Source organism: Alexandromys fortis, unplaced genomic scaffold, assembly GCF_014885135.2.
Source record: "Alexandromys fortis isolate MF-2015 unplaced genomic scaffold, M_Fortis_MF-2015_v1.1 scaffold_45, whole genome shotgun sequence".
NCBI lineage: Eukaryota > Metazoa > Chordata > Mammalia > Rodentia > Cricetidae > Alexandromys > Alexandromys fortis.
In genome coordinates, this window is record NW_026067926.1 from 8,322,530 (window position 1) to 8,328,187 (window position 5,658).

The 5,658-nt window shown below is 43.8% G+C and overlaps 1 non-coding gene across 1 annotated transcript; it reads left to right on the forward strand.

Moving 5' to 3' along the window:
• The first annotated feature begins 5,274 nt into the window (after nt 1–5,274).
• On the forward strand, nt 5,275–5,381 carry LOC126502423 (U6 spliceosomal RNA). The gene has a single exon (XR_007591927.1). It is a non-coding gene; the product is annotated as a U6 spliceosomal RNA (small nuclear RNA).
• The last annotated feature ends 277 nt before the right edge of the window (nt 5,382–5,658 follow it).

Sequence of the window (5,658 nt, forward strand, 5' to 3'; positions counted from 1 at the left end):
GTTCATCACTTTATCTCTTGTGCTTAGAAGCTTGAACCGATCCCATAAATATTTATGCAGTTCTTCTGAAGCACATGATCCTATGCTAGGTGTTGGAGACACAAAAAGATAAGACACCATCTGTGGAAGATAGCTGGACAAACAACCCTCGACCAAAGCATGCATATGCATAATTTAAAGACACGGGACTGGATACACCTTTCAACACCCGCTATCCCCTAAACAAAAATCAAGATTCAGTTAGGTGGGAGAGCTGCCTTAGAAGACAACTAAGAATGACCGCCAAGCGTGGGTTTTGGTTTTATTCAAAACAATGTCCGCTGCATATGGAAAGTGGCCATCCTCTCTTGGCTCTGAGGCTGTGGAAACCACTGCTTGCTCCAGCTGTGCCTGCTTCTGTTCACCCATAGCTCACACATTCCCAGTGATTATGCAGAGTAGCCAGCGCGCTCTTGTTTCTCAGAATATTTGCAAGAAATAAGACTGCATTAATAATTTGTTTTTGTGGTATGGGCCATTTGGTTGCAAAATGATATTCCAGTCCTAGCATGCCACTTCCTTTCCTCATTTACATTCGCTGCTGGTTTAATTATGCTTTTCAGTCAGAATGCTTATTAATTTTATAGACCTACCTGAAAATTAAATTGGATAAATTCCCTGTGCTTGGTACCTTGAAAATGTGTGTGTGTGTGTGTGTTTTCCCAAGCTGTTGCCAGAGACCACTTTGGTCCTGCGCAATTTGGTTCTTCAGCAAATTCATTTGCAAATAACACCGTGTTGGTTTAAAAGATGCTCATCAGTTCTGAGCAGGAGGAACACTGTAGAGTGCAGCCCCATTCAGGGCAAATAGGATGATGATGATGATGATGATGAAAATGGTTAAATATCTCGTCTCCTCACTGAGGAGATGTCACTGAGTGCAACACTCAATTCCCCCGAGGGCCTGGTTGACTTGTACAAAGAACACAGTATGATGCAGTAAAGAATCAATAAGCCAATAAGCTGCTGAGTGCAAAGGGATTATGGGGGGAGGGGGCAGCTAGGAGAGGCTCAGAGATTAAAATGCTGATGCGCAAGTATGAGGACATGAGTTTAGAAGTTGGGTCATAGCAAGGTGGTGGCAGCTCTCGCCTTTAATCTCAGCACCCAGGGAGGCAGAGCAGAGGGATCTCTGTGAGTTTGAGGCCAACCTGGTCTACAGAGTAAGTTCTAGGACAGCCAGAGATGCACAGAGAAACATTGTCTCAAAAACAAAACAAAATATAACAGAAAAAGAAGAAGAAGAGGAGGCGGAGGAAGACGAGGAGGAGGAGGAGGAGGAGGAGGAGGAGGAGGAGGAGGAGGAGGAGAAGAAGAAGAAGAAGAAGAAGAAGAAGAAGAAGAAGAAGNAGGAGGAGGAGGAGGAGGAGGAGGAGGAGAAGAAGAAGAAGAAGAAGAAGAAGAAGAAGAAGAAGAAGAAGAAGAAGAAGAAGAAGAAGAAGAAGAAGGTTGAGTCATGTGCATCTGTAACCTCAGGGCAGAGACAAAGAGACAGATGGACTCTGAAGGACTTAACTGGTCAGCCAGTCTAGTCAAATCAGTGGCTCGGTGTTCAGTGACAGACCCTGCCCCCCCCCAAAGCTGAAATCAATAGAGGAAGACACTTGAGGCTGACCTCTTGACCTCTACATGCACTTGTAATCTGCTCTGCCTCCCACTTGCAGGAAATCATTCATTCATTAGATATTTACTGCTCTTCCTTTAGCTGAAGCTCGTGGTACTAGAAATACAACAAACATCCAGAACCTGCTCTTACCACCCCCATTCTCATAGTAGCCACAGCAAACAGTGAATAATAAACAAGGTAAGAGCTATATGAGGTAAAAATGGAACAGAATGCCCAAGGGCTCCAAGACCGAGACAGTGAAGCCTAGGGACAGAAGCTCCTCCAGGACAGGAAGCATCCTAGGATTCCATATAATCACCGCACTGCCTAGCTCAGGGCCTGGCAGTACCTGGCCTGACTTCTAGCAACAATGAGCTATAACCTGTGAAATAGAATCAACTCTTCCCTCCCTCAGCTGTTTTGTGAATGCTTTATTACAACAACAGGCAGCGAACTAGGACTTTGAGCTAAGAAGTAAAGCCTCCCCAACCACGTGGCTATCAGACAGCAGAAGGGTGTGTTTGCGCATCTCTGTGTGCTTTACTTCTCTTTTCATGAAGATATCAGTAATGATGGTAGAAAGTATCTGATTCAGTCATTCAATATACCAGGCTCCTTGCATCTTGTGGCTCTATCATCCCTAAGTTATTATTAGCTTTTGCTTCTACTTGATAAAACAAAAAAAGGTGGGGCATTGGTTTTTTTCAGAAAAGGGAGAAAGGGTAGTGGGCCATGTTTCAAGGCGGCACTCAATGCTGCTACTCGTATTGACCATGCTTCATGATTGAGTTCTACAACAATATCTAAAGCCAAAAGAGTTTGGGAAATGCAGTCAGGCAAGAAACCAAGGGAGAGAGGTTGTAGGTCTGGTGATAACATGATTGCATACTGTGTTGTTGGAAAATGGATCAGAGAAATATTTTATAACGTAATCGGCAGATAGTCAAATGATAAGAAAGGATTAAAGACCATTGTAAGAAAAGGGGTTGGGGGTGGGACAAAGCAGCATGGGTGTGGGATGCAGTGTAGCTCAGTGGTAGAGTGCGTGCTTGGCATGCATGAGGCCCCAAGCTTGATCCACAGTCCCACTGCCTGGGTTCTCTTATGTACATGGAGCTGAGGCTGCAACAGCAGCAGGGTCAAGTGAAGGAAGATCTGTTGCTCTGTGCCCAGGTACAGAGCTTGTTGTAAGGTCAGTTACAAGTTGCTGAAACGTTTTGACTCTAACATGATCAGCTTGTGTCTTAGAAGACTGCTGTGGGTCTGCCGTGGAACTCACACGGGGCCGTGAATCCACACTGAGGTAGGCAGGTGGCAGACTCCAGAAACACTTGCGCCTTAAAAGTGAGTGCAGGGCTGCCCATCAGATGACGTGGTGTTTTGAATGAGAAAACCCTCATTATTTTGGGTTTTTGAACACTGGGTCCCCAGGTCCCCAGCTGGTGGCACTGTTTAGGGAGGGTTAGGTAGTGTGGACTTTCTGGAGGAGGTATGCCGCTGGAGGCAGGTCTTGAGAGTTGGAAGACCCTCATCACTTCAAGTTTGCTCTCTCACCTCCTGCTTCCCTAGCTTCTGCTCTGCCGCCTGCTGCCTCTGCTCCACCACCATGGACTCTAACCTTTTGGGCCCTTGAGCCCAAGAAACTCTTCCTTCTAAATGTTGCCTTGGTTATGGAGTTTTCTCACAGCCCTATAAGAATAACCAATATAGATAAGGAACAGCCCCTAAGCTTCTTATGTAATTTTGTTTCTTGTCTCCTCATTTAAATCCCTTTGTAAACTTCTCCACCTGAATGCACAGTCTAAGACATTGTCTATATCCATTTGGCCCAGGGGCTTTAGGCATGAGACATGGCTAAGATCTTTTGATTTCAAACTGAGGAGCTTGCATGGGAAGAATCAGCATTACGTCCCTACATTGTACATGATGACCCAGCATGTCCAGCCTTTGTTCATTTTGTAGCCAGCAATATTTAGACAGCTTCATTTTTGGAACAGAAATGCAGAGATAACTAACGTGTCGGGGGACTGGGATTTAAATGGATTGTTACAGACAGAGGGCGTGTTAGACGGGGTGTGAACAATACAGCTTGGTCAGTGGCTGCCTTCCTGCCAATCTCCCCACTGTAACAGGGATAGATGCAAGACCTCATAAGCAGCCTCAAGGAAGCAGAAAACAGTGATGCGAGTCCGCATCCCTGTGTGCGGGACAAGCGATGACTGACCTGCAACGGCAGCAACGTTTAGTGACAGCGCGGGTCTGAGTCATGTGACAAATGAAGATGCGTGTCAGTGAAGAGCCGAGAAACTGTGAAGCTGCACATCGTAATTCAACAACCTCAAAAATGAATATGCAAAGTCAATCAAACATGAAAGAAGTGATACTGAAGAAGATATGAATTGACTTGGAAAAGGCAAACAGAACACCTAACTAGACAAATGAAGCCAAGGAAGACATAAACTCCAGAAATGAAAGCGCTATCCCTACATATCCTACAGATATCAGAGAATTTTAGAACCACGGTCACACCCAACAAAGCCAACCACTCAGGCAAACTGGAGAAGCACCATACTGCCATATGACACCGCAGGAATTCTTAGACTCACACCGGAGAACAGTGGAACTGGAACTCTTTCTTTTTCTGTCTTTTCTTCATTTTTAATTTCTTTCTTTTTTTTTTTTTTTTTTTTTTTTTTTTTTNTTTTTTTTTTTTTTTTTTTTTTTTTTTTTTTTTTTTTTTTGCGAGGTCTAACCCTCCTTTTGTAGTTCAGGTTGTCCTGGATCTTACAGATATCTACCTGCTCATGCGTCCGAACTGCTGGGAGTAAAACTGTGCACACCGATAAGTGGTGGTGGTGCACGCCTTTAATCCCAGCACTCAGGAGGCAGAGGCAGGCTGATCTCTGTGAGCTTAAGGCCAGCCTGGTCAACTGAAGGAGTTCCAGCACAGCCAAGGCTATACAGAGAAACCCTGTTTCAAAGAACCAGAAAAAAGTGTGTACCATCCATGCCCATCCCTGATTTGGTTTTCTAAGAGATCTGGAAAACAAATAAAAGCCCATTAAAATCCACCAAACAAAATACCCCAGCCATTTAGTCGTTCATTTTACTAGTGACTTCTGTGAAATTTCTTTCTTTCTTTTTTGTTTTGCTGCTAGGGTGTAACAGAAGGCCTTGCATGAGGTATGCTAGGCAAGTGCTCTTCCATGGGTGACACCCAGGATGCTATTAAAAATTTATGAGGAGAATAACAACCATCTAATAGCAATTTGTGAGAAAATTGGGGGAAGAATACTTTCAACTCCCAAGTCTTGTGAAGAAAGAAAACTTCGTAGCAGCACTTGGTATAGATATTTAAAAAGTTACAGTATGTTATCCTCGGGGGATGCATAATTGAACAAAACTATTTAATGACGTCTTAGTACACTCAATCAAAAATTAGAATACATCATCACCAAGAAGTTTATTAGTAACGTCAGGAAAAAAATTCAGCCAATGTAATTGACTGCGTGGACACAATAAAAACCATACAACTATTTGCATAGATACAAAGAAAACTTCTGATAAAAGTCAACATACACTCATGATAAAAAACCACAGCTACCCAGGATTATGAAAAGGATAGTCAGGTGCTCGCTTCGGCAGCACATAGACTAAAATTGGAATGATACAGAGAAGGTTAGCATGGCCCCTGTGCAAGGATGACACGCAAATTCGTGAAGCATTCCATATTTTTGACTGCTTTTTTTGACTGGAGAGGGAGGGGAAGGGAGCATGGGGGAGGGAACTGGGAGGAGGGGAGAAGGTGAAAATTTGTAATAATAATAATAAAAAAAGGAAAAAAAGAAAAGTATAGTAAGCAAGATACAGGATGACTCTGGAAACTTACAGCTAAAGGTCACATGTAAGTGTGGAAGACAGAACACATTTCCAGTGGAGGACGCGGGGCACTCTCCCCAGAGCTTGTCTTCAGCACTGTACTGGCTCTAGGAATTTTAGTAAGTCAAGGAAGG